This window comes from Myxine glutinosa, chromosome 11 (assembly GCF_964187855.1).
Source record: "Myxine glutinosa chromosome 11, kmMyxGlut1.1, whole genome shotgun sequence".
In the NCBI taxonomy this organism is placed as follows: Eukaryota; Metazoa; Chordata; class Myxini; order Myxiniformes; family Myxinidae; genus Myxine; species Myxine glutinosa.
This window is the reverse complement of record NC_136271.1, coordinates 111,096,741-111,111,592: the sequence shown is the minus strand read 5'-3', so window position 1 is coordinate 111,111,592 and position 14,852 is coordinate 111,096,741. Positions and strand designations below refer to the sequence as shown.

At 41.3% G+C, this 14,852-nt stretch overlaps 1 protein-coding gene across 1 annotated transcript in view; it reads right to left on the bottom strand.

Annotated features, from left to right (window-relative positions):
* KLHDC8A (kelch domain containing 8A) overlaps positions 1-14,852 on the bottom strand; it is a 42,883-nt gene that overhangs the window by 16,877 nt on the left and 11,154 nt on the right. The gene's annotated exons all lie outside the window — the stretch shown is intronic.

Genomic DNA, 14,852 nt, shown 5'->3' with positions numbered 1-14,852 from the left:
CCGGTAGCCACGTCGCACCTACACCAAAATTTCGGGCAAACACTGGATCTCCAATGTTGATACATCGACTGTTGGACGTCTTATCGTGCACCAACTTTTGATTAAGCTGGCTCTGATAAACATTTGATGATATGTCTGGTTTGAGATTGTCAAGTGTCGATCTCATGTGTCGTTTCATCAATAACTCAGACGGAGCTGCACCGGTTGTTGATTGTGGCGTGATGCGGTATTTGAACAGGAGACGAGAAAGCTTTGTTTCCAGGGTTCCCTCCTGAAGTTTCTGCAATCCCGATTTGACGATTCCCACGGATTGTTCGGCCAAGCCATTTGAAGCCTGGTGATGTGGGCTGACAAACTTATGTTTGATGCCGTTCCGACATGTGAACTCAGCAAACTCGGCACTGGAAAAACACGTACCGTTATCACTCACGGTCATCCTGGGCAGACCATGGGTGGCGAAACAGCGTCTGAGTCTTTCGATGACAATGGCTGACGTAGTACCACGCGTCACATAGGCATCAATCCATTTTGTGTGCGCGTCCGTAATTATTAGAACCATGCTGCTGTTAATGGGCCCGGCATAATCGAGATGTAGGCGTTGCCACGGTTCGCTGGGCCATTCCCAGGGATGCAGTGGCGCTTTCGCAGGTGTATTCCGGGTGCTCTGGCAGGGGTGACAATGTCGAACATGATGTTCGATATCAGCATCAAGATTCGGCCACCACACATAGTTTCTGGCGAGTGACTTCATCTTCACAATCCCGGGGTGACAGTCATAGATTTCATCCATGACCCTGGAACGCAGATTTTTTGGGATCATGACACGACATCCCCAGAGTAGGCAACCATTTTCCACGCTGAGTTCGTTTTTACGTGCTTTAAAAGCCGCAAAATCTGGGTCACCCTCAGGTAGCAAATGCCATCCAAGCTGTACAGCCTGGACAGTTCTGGACAGAACGGGGTCTAGTCGAGTATGAGTGCGGATCTGGCCGGAATCGACAGCACAATCTTCCAGATGATCCATCAGTGCGATAATGGATCCTGGTGTAGGCGAATCATCAATGGATTCTGGAAGAGGGACCGACTCCTGGCATCTGCATTTGTGATAGACGAACCGGGCTTATAACATATGGTGTAGTCATAAGCAGTGAGAAACAGGGACCAGCGGATGATCCTGGGCAGTAGTGTGTCAGATGTCGCCTTAGTTGGACCAAACAGACTGATCAGCGGCTTTTGATCAGTGCGAATCGTGAAATTATGTCCAAGAAGGTACTGGCGAAATTTGCTGACACCGAAAACGATTCCCAATCCTTCCTTGTCAAGTTGGGAATAGTTCTTCTCTGCCGGGGACAACGTTTTGGATGCAAATGCAACCGGTCTTTCCGTACCATCAGGCATCACGTGTGATAATACACTCCCCACTCCATACCGACAGCATCGCATGTCAGCACAAGATCCTTCTCTGGATCAAAATGAACGAGAACATTGGACGATTTGAGCAGATCCTTAGAGGTCTGGAATGCTGATTGTTCAGTGGATCCCCAGCTCCAGGAGACTCCTTTCCTCAAAAGCCGATAAAGGGGGCCCAAAACGTCGGTCACATTCGGGATGTAACGACCATAGAACTGAAGCAAACCGAGGTATGACTTCAATTCGGTCACGTCTCGTGGAGCAGGAGCATCCTTGATAGCTCGGACTTTCTCATCTGTCGGGTGTAGACCCTCGGCATCAATCGTATGACCCAGGTACGTGACTGATGGCACCATAAACTTGCACTTGTCTCGACGCAAACGTAGGCTGGAGTCCGAAATCTTCTTCAGAACTCTCTCCAGGTTCTGTAGATGTTCCGCGTCCATACGACCAGTAACCAGAATATCATCCTGGTAACAAACGACGTTGCGTTCGGCTGCAAACAAACTGTCCATGACACGCTGATAAATTCCAGGTGCAGATTTCACTCCAAAACTGAGTCGTGGTACCTGTACAACCCACGATGCGTGTTGATGGTAAGATACTGTTTCGAATTCTCGTCCAAGCGGAGCTGTAGATAGGCGGATTTGAGATCGAGTTTCGTAAAAGTCTTGCCTCCCGTGAGACGAGCATAGAGTGTCTTCGATCCTCGGGATTGGATATTTATCCAATGAAGAACACATGTTCACGGTCATTTTATAATCTCCACATATGCGGATGGACTGGTCTGATTTTATGCCCGGAAAGATGGGCGCCGCCCATTCGGCATACTGGATTTGCTCGGTGATCCCCAGATTTTCAAGATGATCCAGTTCCTTGTCAATCCGCTCACGCAGGGCGAAAGGGACTGGGCGAGCTCTGCAAAATATAGGATTGGCATCCCGGTCAACCCTAAGTTTAGCCGTATGTCCTTTCAAGGTTCCAAGCTCATCCTTGAAGACATCCGGGTACGTATCCAGCACATTTTTGAGTGTGTATGCTGCAGTAGGAGAAACGTTGGCTGCCCGGAGTTGATGAATGCTTTTCCACTTCAGTCGAATTATGCTCAACCAGTTCCTACCGAGTAAGGAAGGGCCCTTTCCAGGAATGACGATCAGGGGTAGGTGAAACTCACGGTTATCGTAGCCCACCGTGACGTCACATGTACCGCAGGGAACAATCTTCTCACCTGTATAGGTGGAGAGTCCATAGGTAGTAGGTTTCAGATGGGGTCGGTCAGCATCACTCCACAGGTTTGTGAAAACAGCATGGCTGATGAGCGAGACGGCTGCACCAGTGTCGACTTCCATTTGCAATGGTTGATTGTTGACGACAACATTGGCAAGAAGAGGGTCCCGCTTATGGTGAGAATCAATGTGAAGCAGGTCATACGATTCTGAGTTGTCGGAAACAGAGCTCACCTGGTCAAGCTCGGGTTCCTCCGAACCGATAAACTGATGAATCTTGACAGCAGCTTTTCCTTTTCCCGATTTGCGAGTGATGCAAGCTGGAGCAATATGGCCAGTTTTCGAACAGAAATGGCAGGTGGCATCTTTGAACCGACACGTCTCCGGAGGGTGCTTTCCGTTTCACCGAAAACATTTGTTGTGTGTTTGAGACTGCACTGGCTTCTGACGAGGAGCCTTGTTCCAACGTTTTGGCTGAACATGATCCAACCGATTCACAGCAGGGCTGGTACCAGACGAGCAAGTGGCACCAATGCTTGTAGCGTTGCGTTCAGCACTTTCCATAGACATGGCGGTGTCTCTGGCATTTTGGAATGTCAGTCTTCTCTCCGCAAGCAGGCGTCTACGAGTGCGGTCATCGGACATGCCAACCACCAGCAAATCACGGAGCATGTCATCAATCGTGTCCCCATACTCACACAGATGTGACAGTTTTTTGAGGTGTGCAATGAAGTCTGCGGACGACTGACCTTGCTGCTGTCTGCACATGTAAAAATCTCACCGACACAGGATGACTGAAGGAGATGGATTGCAATGTTCCCTCAAAGCGGCCTTGAGCTCTGCATACGTGAGCTCCTGGATTGTCCGAGGCCGAATCAGGTTTTTAACAAGTGTGAACATCTCACCTCCGCAAACGGACAGGAAGACGGCCTTCATCCGGCCTTCGGTCGTGATGCCGTTCGCCTCGAAGTAAAAAGACAACCGCTCAGAATACGTGTCAAAATCCCCCTCATGAGGGTCAAATTCATCGATATGGCAGAAAGAAGTCATGGTCTTGATGTTTATCCTCGTCGCCATGTAAGGTATCTCGACAAACTACGATCAATTGTCGTACACGTTTATTCACTCTGCCGATACAGGCCCGATTCACCTCAGCCCCATCCGAGCTCCGGCGTAGGGATACAATGCGGTCACAGTGTCGGGATACAATGCGGTCACGGTGTAGGGATACAACGGTGAATATTTGCACTTCATACATGACAGGAACATATATTCATTTCATATATGCATGGATAAGGGGGAAGAAGGAACTAAAAGGAGAAAATGAAAAGAGGAAAGCAGAAGGTAAAACAATGAAGATAGTAGTTTGGGAGGAAGGTTAGAGAAGGGAAAGAGGTCTGGGGGGAGATGGAAGGGATATATCAAAATGGCGGCATTAAAATATCCCCTTGTATTCCATAGCATTTGGTCACTCTTTCTGAACCTGTATCAGCTAAAGGCAAAGATTAAAATTAATTATCCTCTTTGCTGTTGATGAATGCATAATTCATTATGTTGAGGTCCAACATCCTGTGTTTAATTGTCCATCAGACTTCTTATGTCCTTGTGCTGAATCTAATAGGCATGTATTCCAAGAGATAGATGGCTTAAATCAGAATTTTAGGTAAATATGGTTTGACAACCATTCTCTATGTAAAAAGAGGTGCTGATTCCAAAAAAAGCAGTCTTATTAATCCCAAGTAAGACAAAATTGCCATTTTGGCCTTTTTGACCCAAATTTTGACCGTATTTGGCCAAAAATCCACTTTTCTTTCTGAAAAATATAATTGTTACCCAAAATTAATGTGTAATATATCAACTGAAAGCGCTTTACATGTAGAATACAGATTTGAAGTCAAAATGGAGATAACTGATGTCGTTTTCGAGATATTATTAAAATTGGCCACATTAGATCAATTTTTTGATTTCAGTATTTGTGAGTATAATATATATATATTTGTACGTGTTTTATTTCAGATGGATGATCGTATAGAAGTGCCGTTGCAGTGTGTGCTGCATATGATTGGTGATAAAGAACACGATGGTGATGCAGTGGTTCCATTCACTGAACAGACATGGGGAACAGCTGCTGACATAGCCCAAGACAGAGAACAGTATCAGAAGAGATCAAAGTACCTTGTTATATGTCAATCCATTAACTTTGAAGCTGAACCACTGCCTCACTATGGCTTTCACAGTGGCTGTTATAGTAAATTTACAGCTTATCAGATACAATCAAAAGAAAAGAAAACATCTTCTGATAAAGATATTACTGTTGAAACAAGATCTATGGTGGAGAAACCAGCAATGGCAGCTATCTCAAGTACTGGGGTGCTGGAGAAAAAGTGTATTTTCTGCAAAGGTCCAAACCGCAAGCATTTCAAAAGCGGTTTTGAAACACTAGCTCCATGTGAGACTATACAGGCACAGGACAGTATTATAAATGCTGCAAGTCAGCAGGAAGACAAACAGTTTCTTCGTGAATATGAACACATTGACTTTGTAGCTAAGGAAGTTAAGTACCATAATACGTGCAGAGGCAGGTATATTTCTAAGGGTGCCAAGGTCCAAACAAAAGATGAAGCCGCAACATACGCAATCAAACGAGAAACTGCTTTCATAAGATTACTGTTATATATAAACTCTGAAATCTTTCTGAAAGAATCCTCAAAGAAATTGGTGGATGTCAATGAAACCTAAATTCCTTGTAGAAGAAGGGTTTAAGGAGCCTAACCCAGAGCCATACCATCTTTTGTCCAAAATCAAAGAATATTATGGCAGTAAGCTTCTGGTTGGCCAAGAAAGTAAAAAACAAGGTATCTATATCTCTATTGCAAAGGATGCAATGGACAACGAAATAAAGAATGTAGCTTTGTTCCTCAGAGCGAAGATCCAGAAGCTCAGTGAGAATAACACTCTTCCAAACCACATTACAGTAGAAGCGATCCTTGAAGGTCAGTGTACGAATATACCTGCTGAACTATCAGTGTTTTATCGGATTATGTACACTGGCTCAAAAGATGAAGCCAGTGAGAGAGTTGAGCGTTATATTGAATCATCAGCTGAAGATGACATCTACAAAGCTACTGGTGGAAGAGTGAAGCCATCTAAACACATATTGCTTGGAATGGGCTTGACGAGTATTACTGGTTCCAGGAAGGTTCAGGAAGTTGTTAATCACTTCGGCCACTGTATAAGGATATCATACTGCAGAAGAATATGAGACTCAAATTGCTGCCAGCATTATTGAGAAGAAACAAGTTCTTCCCGATGGCCTAGAACCAAGCAAGGGACTAAGTACGAACTCAGCATGGGACAACTATGATGAATCAATGTATCATGACACACAGGGCATCTGTATCCAAAATGAGGTTCCAGTTACATCATCATCAACAGAAACAGCGACAACATCCACTACAAACCCACCATCAATTACAGCATCAGCATCATTGTCTATGAAAGCACAAAGCAAGAGAAGTCTTGAAATACCAAATACAGAACTAGAACCAGTGAGAAAGAACCTCAAGATATCACAGTTTTCGTTTGATATACAAACCATGGACAATCCTGCAAACTACAAAGCTTGTGTTGCGAGAGATGTTGCATGGACAATATCTTGCAAAAAAACAAACAAGTACCAATGTGGTCTGGCTGGAACTCCACAATAACCAAAGATGATTTACCATCTCAAAATATAGGCTATTTGTCAAACATCGGAGCCCCTCCTACACAACATGATGTAGTGAATGAAACGATGAAAGGAAATGTGACCCTTGCTGAAGAGTGTAAGGAAGATTTCATTGCAACAACCTATGACTTGGCTATAGCCAAGCCAGCATCTCAATTGCCGGACACAATGCGACCTAAGTTTGACAATGTCTTCATTTGCTTTGGGGCTTTCCATATTATGTTCCGCTATCTGTCAGCAATGGGGTACCTAATAGATGCATCAGGTGCAGCCCACATTTTAATGGAAAGTGGTGCCCTCACCAAGGGTTCCCTCAATGCCTTTCTGTCAGGAAAATACTACAATCAGTCAAGAAGAATGCATGTGCTCCTAGCCACTGCTATGCGGATCAAGCACATTGATTTGTTCTTGCAACTGCAAGAGCCAAATGACAGCTATGCACATTTGGTTGAAGCTCTGAAGACTGTTCAGGCATTGCCGTCACCTGAGAGGATGGAAGATTTGGAGGAAAGCGATGATTACATAGCATTCATGACAACCTATGAAAGTTTTTGTGATGAGACCAGAGCTGGTAAACATGGTGTTAATGCACAGTTCTGGAGAAACTACATTGACATGGTTGATATCTACATGCTGTTCAGTAGAGCTGTCTGAACAAATGATGCGGATCTTTTCATAGTCATGCTTGGGAAAATGATTGACTTTTTTTTGCTGCAAGTCGCCACAATTATGCGTGCTACATGTGCTTGTATTATCACAGACTCTTGAACATGGATACTACCCATCCTGGCATTAGGCAACAACTTGAAAGCGGCGCTTTATCAGTGAGGTTGTCATCCAATTCCTTTACCAGACAACCAGTGGATCAAGCACTCGAGAGTACGATAAATGCAGATGCAGCTTCACGACAAACTGGAATAGCTTCTTTCCATCAAAGCCAAGGAGCAACCAGGCGCTGGACAGTTACTAGATAAGCTAGAAGCACCATAGTTAGGCATCTGTTTGAAAAAGCAGCAATAAAGAAGGATATAAATCCAAGCCATGAAACACGAAAATCGAAAGTCAGTAAATTCCAAATAAACTTGGAAAACATTTCCCAGATTATTGATACTACTATGAATCCTTTTGTTGAGTCTTTGCTTGAAGACACCAATCTCTACTGTATAGCTGATGGCAAGAAAATGCCAGATAAAGTAAAAGATGACATGCTAAATCTCTTCGTCTTGGGGAAGAAGTGGAAAGATGAGTTCGTCCAGGGATGCTTTGATGATCCTACCAGGTTTGAGAGGCCACTGCAAAGAAGAAAAGTAAGCAACTTTGCCAGTTCTGCTATCAAAAGCAAAATCCGAGGTAAAGATGAAAAGGTTGTTGAGCTGAAGCCAACACGAGACTTGATGGGCAGATTGGTCTATCTTGTTTGTACCAGAAATATTGAGCTTGAAAAGGTGTTTCCTTTTCCACTTACCCCAGTCCCCCTCTCCTTGGCCAGCATTTTTGGCACAGTGAAGAAGACACCTAAGTACAAACTCTCCAAGCACCTTGAAGATTTGATTACACACACAGAGCCGACAGTGGTTAATACATTTCTTTATGATGCCATGTTTATAATCCAGTCATTGCCCACCAACTTGCCTCATAATTTTGGGAAAGTAGCAGAGCTGGTTCTGAAGATTATATGCAGTACACAGGCAGATGAAATACACTTTGTCTGTGACAGTTATGTGAAAAGCATAAAGAATGCTGAGCAACAGGCAAGAGGTGCAAATGATGGATCATTTAACATCACTGGTGCAGATCAGTTAAGTCCTAAAGATTTCAGATATGCCTTGAGATCACCAAATTTCAAAACAGCACTTATCAAGTTCTTCATGGAGGAGTGGAAACTTAACAATTATGCAGCTATCATAAAACAAAAAAAAGTTGTTGTTGCACATGAAAATCAGTGTCTTCAATATACAGCTACGCTAACAGGAAATGTAGAACACAATGAGGTACCAGACTACATATGCTCACATGTGGAGGCAGATACTAGCCTGGTGTACCATCTCAGCATAGTGTCAGCAGCATCACCAGGACAGAATGTCGTTGTCCGTGCAACAGACACTGATATCATGCTTATCCTCCTCTATCATGCCAGACAACTAAAGGTCAATGTGTGGATGGACCTCGGACATTTTGGTGATACCACTAGAAGGTACGCCCATATCACTGCACTAGCAAACCACATTGGTCCAGTACTTTGCAAGGCATTGCCAGGATATCATGCTCTGACAGGATGTGATTACACATCACCCTTCTTTAGGAAGGGAAAGGTGAATCCACTGAAGAAAGCTGAAAAGAGTCCTCTCCATCTTGAAGGCTTAGGCAGTCTCGGAGAGAACACCACCTTTGTTGATGATGACAGCCTTGTTGAACAATATGTCTGTTCACTCTATGGTCAGGGAACATTATTATCTGTGAATGAGGCAAGGTTGAGAATTTTCCTGCAGAAATACAAACCGACCAATCCAGACAGTCCATTGGAGAAAATAAAAGGAATTGATGCAGGCATGCTTCCACCCTGCAAAGATGTTCTGGTACAAAAATTGGCACGGTGCAAATATGTGGCATATCTCTGGAAACATGCACATCTAAGAGATCCACGAGAGAATATTCAACCCACAGATCATGGCTGGAAGGAGGTTAATGGACTCTTCCTACCAGTATGGTTTACTGGCAGTCAAATGCCAACTATACTTTCTGAGACCATTGAACCAGAAGATATTGCAGATGGAGATGAGGATGGTGAAGACAATGACAGTATTACTGATGCTGATGCAGATGATAACGATGACAGTGACGATGAAGATGGAAATGACGGATTTTGACCAAATACGGTCAACATTTTGGTAAAAAGAGGCCAACATGGCAAAAGCGTGTCATGTATTATTAAAATGTCTGTATCTTCCCTAAAAGTTAATCATTTTCAAATCTGATTTCACATTTGCAATCTCCATGATGTAAGGTAATTTTTTGATATATAATATAAGGAATTAATAGATGTTTATATTTTTCCTACGGGTCATAAACATAATTAATTTTCAGAAAAATATGAAAAAAATCAAAATTTTGACTCCAAAATTAACAATATCACAAAAACTACATCAGCTATCTCCGTTTTGACTTCAAATCTGTATTCTATATGTAAAGCGCTTTCATTTGATATATTACACATAAAGTTTGGGTAAATATTATATTTTTCAGAAAGAAAAGCGAATTTTGGCCAAATATGGTCAAACTTTGGGTCAAAAAAGGTCAAATTGTCAATTTTGTCTTATTTGGGGTTAATAAGACTGCTTTTTTTGGAATCAGCACCTTTTTGTACATAGAAAATGGTTGTCAAACCATATTTACCTAAAATTCTGATTAAAGCCATCTATCTCTTAGGGGAATGTACATTCATCCAAAGCCTTAGAATGTGAATTTTTTTTTGCAACTTTATAAAGCCCACAATAAAGTGAAACACGGTGGAATGGTCAGCTTAATGACCGATTTCAAATGTAGCGTTAACTAATTGCACACAAGAGCAAAAGCAAAGCTCCCCAAAGACATTATTCACGATAAAGAACATTGGAAACACACTATGCACCTGGAGTTTACATGGAAATCCTCCGACGTACACTCTGTACAAGACAGGTTCTACTTAATGATGTACGGAGATAACGATACGTCTTGTGGATACGAAAAGCACTGACTACGGTGCTTAAAATAGGCAGATAGTGTGATGTTTTGAGTGAAACACAAATGGAGTGGAAAGAAAAATGGCTGCCCGGTGGGTGCAATGCTATTGCTACATGGAGAGCAATGATGTGGATTGATGAACACTGCACAGACAGATTCAAGAGCATTGGGTGGAAAATTGGCCCAGCTGGTACCGTGCTTGCTTTTGAGCTGTCTAGTCCTTGTTTGATCCCAATGTGATGATAAAAAATATATATTTCAAACTGGTCTTCTGATGCAATAATGGCTGCAAGGGGTGCGGCCTCTCTAAGCATGCCATTCTTCAGGCGAGAATGTAAAGCCAGCAGTCCCATCTGTATTTACATTGTGGATGTTAAAGATCCAACAGGATCTCTCAAAAATACGAGGCCATTGCATGCCAGCACACTGGCAAAATTTAATCTCCATGGATTAAATGGTGTATGCAATAAAGTTGGCCGATAACCTTTTGACCAACTGGTCCTGCAATGACAACATAATTGGCATCTCCCACAAACACAAGAAAACCTAGACCGGTCATTTGGCCCATCATGCCTGTGCCGCATTCCACACCCTATTAATTTAACTGACTCCTACATGATATCACCCTCGTTACAGCACAGTACAGCGCAGCTAGTGGTGGGAGCTCTCAAACGATGTGACTAGTCTCTGCAGGTGTAAACTTGTGTTCAACAACTTGTGATGTATTGTGGTCATATTGTTTTTATTTATTCCATTTTTTTTTTTTACTTGTTATGGTCTGGGTGCAATACCCAAGAGACAGTCGCTTCCTCCGGTTAGAATCACTGTAATAATTTCAGCAACTACTGCGCGAGGCTGTCTGCCGAAACTGATGACAGAAAGAAAGAAGGAGTACAATTGGGCGATTTTGCGATTTATTCCGGTGTCTTTATCACTCTTGTTAGTTATGAAAACGCTCGAGATTAAAAAGTATGGCTTAGATTTATGACTTCACTGTATAGTAGCTTTTCAGTGTATTCTTTTGTACACATTTGATGGGGCGGCCATTTTTTTGCCGTTCCATCCCTACATATGGAGTACGACCATACTCTTTGATCCCAAGGTATCATCTTCTTGTCTCTACTGCCAACTTTTCCCCCTCTGACAGATTGTATACCACTGGTGTTTTCATTGATTTGTCCAAAGCCTGTGATACAATCGATCACAATATCCTTCTTTCCAAACTTGATTTTTTTTATGGTGTTAGGGGTTGTGCTCTTGAATGATATAAAGACTACCTTACTAATAGGCAACAATTTACAGTTGTAAAAAGCTCTAATTCTTCATTGAGACCTATCAGCCAGTTCCTCAAGGATCTATACTTGGGCCTCTTATTTTCTTATTATATGAACCCTTAGATGCAGTCGTCAAATATCCTACATAAACGCAGCCATTGAGCCTCGGAGCCACAACGAATGCATTCGTGTAATTTTTTTTTTTTAATAGATTTTTTTTTCTTTCATATCCTTTTTCAATCCAGGGCGATGCTCATGGATGTGTATTTGCTCAGAAAATGTGAATCATTGATCCTATTAGTTGGAAGAATCCCATACAAGTAATGAATCTTTTTTTGGGGGGGGGGGATTTTTTTTTTTGTTCTTGGTTTTTCAGCTTTTTCTCTAAAAGGTTGAGGCTCATGGAGGAGTATTTGCTCCAAAAATATGATTCACTGATCCTTTTATTTCGAATGTATATAACCACAACTGTCAAAAATCCTACACCAATGCAGCCATTGGGCCTCGGAGGCCCCACGAATGTATTCGTGGTTTTTTTTGTTTAGTTTTTATAGATTTTTTTTATCTTTCATATCCTTTTTCAATCCAAGTCGATGCTCATGGATGTGTATTTGCTCAGAAAATGTGAATCATTGATCGTATTATTTGGAAGAATCCCATACAAGTAATGAACAAGAAAAAGAGCAATCAGAGATTGCAAACCATCGCCAGGATGTATTTTCAGTGGTTTTTAAGGATTTTGTGTTAAAACAAATATGGCAACCGAACCACGTGATCGATGACGTAATTTTTTTTTCGAAACTAATTTATTCCTAGATTATGCACAATAATTTTCATCTTGATCGGATGACGTTTTGTGCTTGTCGAATTATGACGTCATAATGGAGGCACCTATGGCATCATCATTAACATATTTTATTCCCCATGGAGAGTTCTTTACAATGAGCCATGTCTCAATTTTTTCTATTGAGCACTTTCAGAGATATAGAGGTGCAAAATTTTTCGGATTTTCCAAGATGGCGGCCGAACCACGTGACCGGAGACATCTTTATTATTTTTTTCTCCACCAGTTTATGCCGACACAGTGCTCAAGAAATTTCATCTTGACTGGATGAAATTTTGTACTTGTCGAATTATGACGTCATAATGGAGGAACCTATGACATCATCATTAATATATTTCATTCCACATAGAGAGCTCTTTACAATGAGCCAGGTCTCAATTTTTTCTATGCAGCACTTTCCGAGATATAGAGGTGCAAAGTTTTTCGATTTTTCCAAGATGACGACCGAACCATGTGACCTATGACGTCATAATTATCATTAAAAAAATTATACAGGTGGAGTTGCACCGATGGTGAAAAATTTCCTGTCAATCGGACCAAAGGTTGCAGAGAAAAATCATATTTATTCTGTGCGGACAAACGGACAAACAAATAGACAAACGGACTCAAATGCAATACCCTCTCCTCTGGCAAGAGTAAATTTTTTTTTGCAAAAAAAAAAAAAAAAATTGGGGGGGATTTTCAACTTTTTTTTCTCCAAAAGGTTGAGGCTCATGGAGGAGTATTTGCTCAAAAAAATATGATTCACTGATCCTATTATTTAGAATGTATATGTCCACAACATTGTCAAACATCTTACACCATTGCAGTCCTGGGAGGCCCAGGCATTTTATTTACTTATTATGATTATGTGTAATGTGTAATGTGAAATTATCTGTAATGGATAATGTGTTATGGGTAATGTGTTATGGGTAATGTGTTATGAATGAAGATTTTACCTCGAATCTGAATGAAATATTTATATATTTATTCCATCGAATTATTTATATCCAAGTTATAGGAGCATACAAGAAGGCTCATGCAAAGCAAAAAAATTAATATAACATGGATATAAAACAAGAACACTTATGAGGACGCCTCTAATGCCCCAGGCCTGCATTAGTGTTACTAGTGAGGTACCCGTGCTATGCATGGGTGGGAGGCCAGAAGCAAACAGACAATGCAGAAACGGCGAATGCTAAAGCATGAAACCAATAAATTCCACATTCCTTTAGCACCTTCAGTCGCACGTCAAACATGGACAGCAAGTTCGTGAAGGACTTCCATGAAAAACGTACCCGTTGGCAAACAAACGGGTACGTTTGTTCCATACCCATTCAATGGCTAATCTGCATATGGCGATCCGCGAATTCACGTTTAGAAAGTAGAAACCGTCACGGCATTTCATCATTCACTTGAACTCAATATCTCTTTTTTCATTCCAAACAGCATAACTCCAATCGCAAATTAAATAACATTAATATATATATTTTAAAAAACTTTTAACAACATTCATGACAAACAAATATTTAAATCCTGATGTGAAGTTCCATACGGTTGGGTGAATACAATTACGAATTCCAAATCATGATTGTATTCACTCAATTCCAATCATCAATTGATACTTTAACAAAACGATTAACACGATTAACGTTTAACGATTTAACATTACGATTGAATGACGGTTGTATTTGGATTTTATCAAACCCGCTCATTGCCGTAATCTGTCCACTTCCGCATTCGCAGCAGGTTCATAATTGTCATCAAAATCTAAACAGTATTTGTAGAATTTCAATAAAAGCCACATCACTGTTCATATCGGTAAATATTATTCCATCGTGTTTGGAAAAACTGGAAAATTGGAAAAACAATGTAGCCTATTTTACTCCCAGGGGTCCCAGGAATACCCACCCAAAATATCGTTGCGATCGGTTGAGCCGTTTTTACGGTACCTTCAAACGGACAGACGGACATTTGGTGAATTATAGTAAGATGAATGAAGAATGAAGCTTTTCCCACGAACCTGAATTACAATTTTCATATTTTTGTCACTGAATTATTTGTAACCAAGTTATCGGAGCATATAATGAGGCTCATATCAAGAAAATAATGATACAACATAGTAGTACAACAATATTTATGCCTCGTCTCCTGGTCTCCAAGCACTTGGCCTGCATTCATGTTATGAGTGAAGAATGGAGATTTTCCTGCTAACTTGAATTAAATTTTCATATTTTTGTCACTGAATTATTTGTAACCAAGTTATAGGAGCATGTAACGAGGCTCATATCAATAAAATAATGATTATAACATCGTAGTACAACAACATTTATGTGGGGCGGCAAAGGCCCCAGGCCTGCATTCGTGTCGGATTTTCGGGTTATAAATGAAGTGAAGAATGTACTGCTCTCAAATGTTGTGTTTGTGTGCTTCCTCCCCTTCTCTCCCCATCTTGTCGACAGCTCCCCTTTTTATACACTTTGTTTGTTTGATTTCTTTGTTTGATAAATGTTAGCTCGTTCACAAGCCTCGACTCTGTATACAAAAAAAAAAAAAAAAAAAAAAAAAAAAAAAAATGAAGCTTTTTCCCACGAGCCTGAATGAATTTTTTTTTTTAATGTCACTGAATTTTGTGTAACAACATTTAAAGTCGGTGAATATGAGGCTTATTC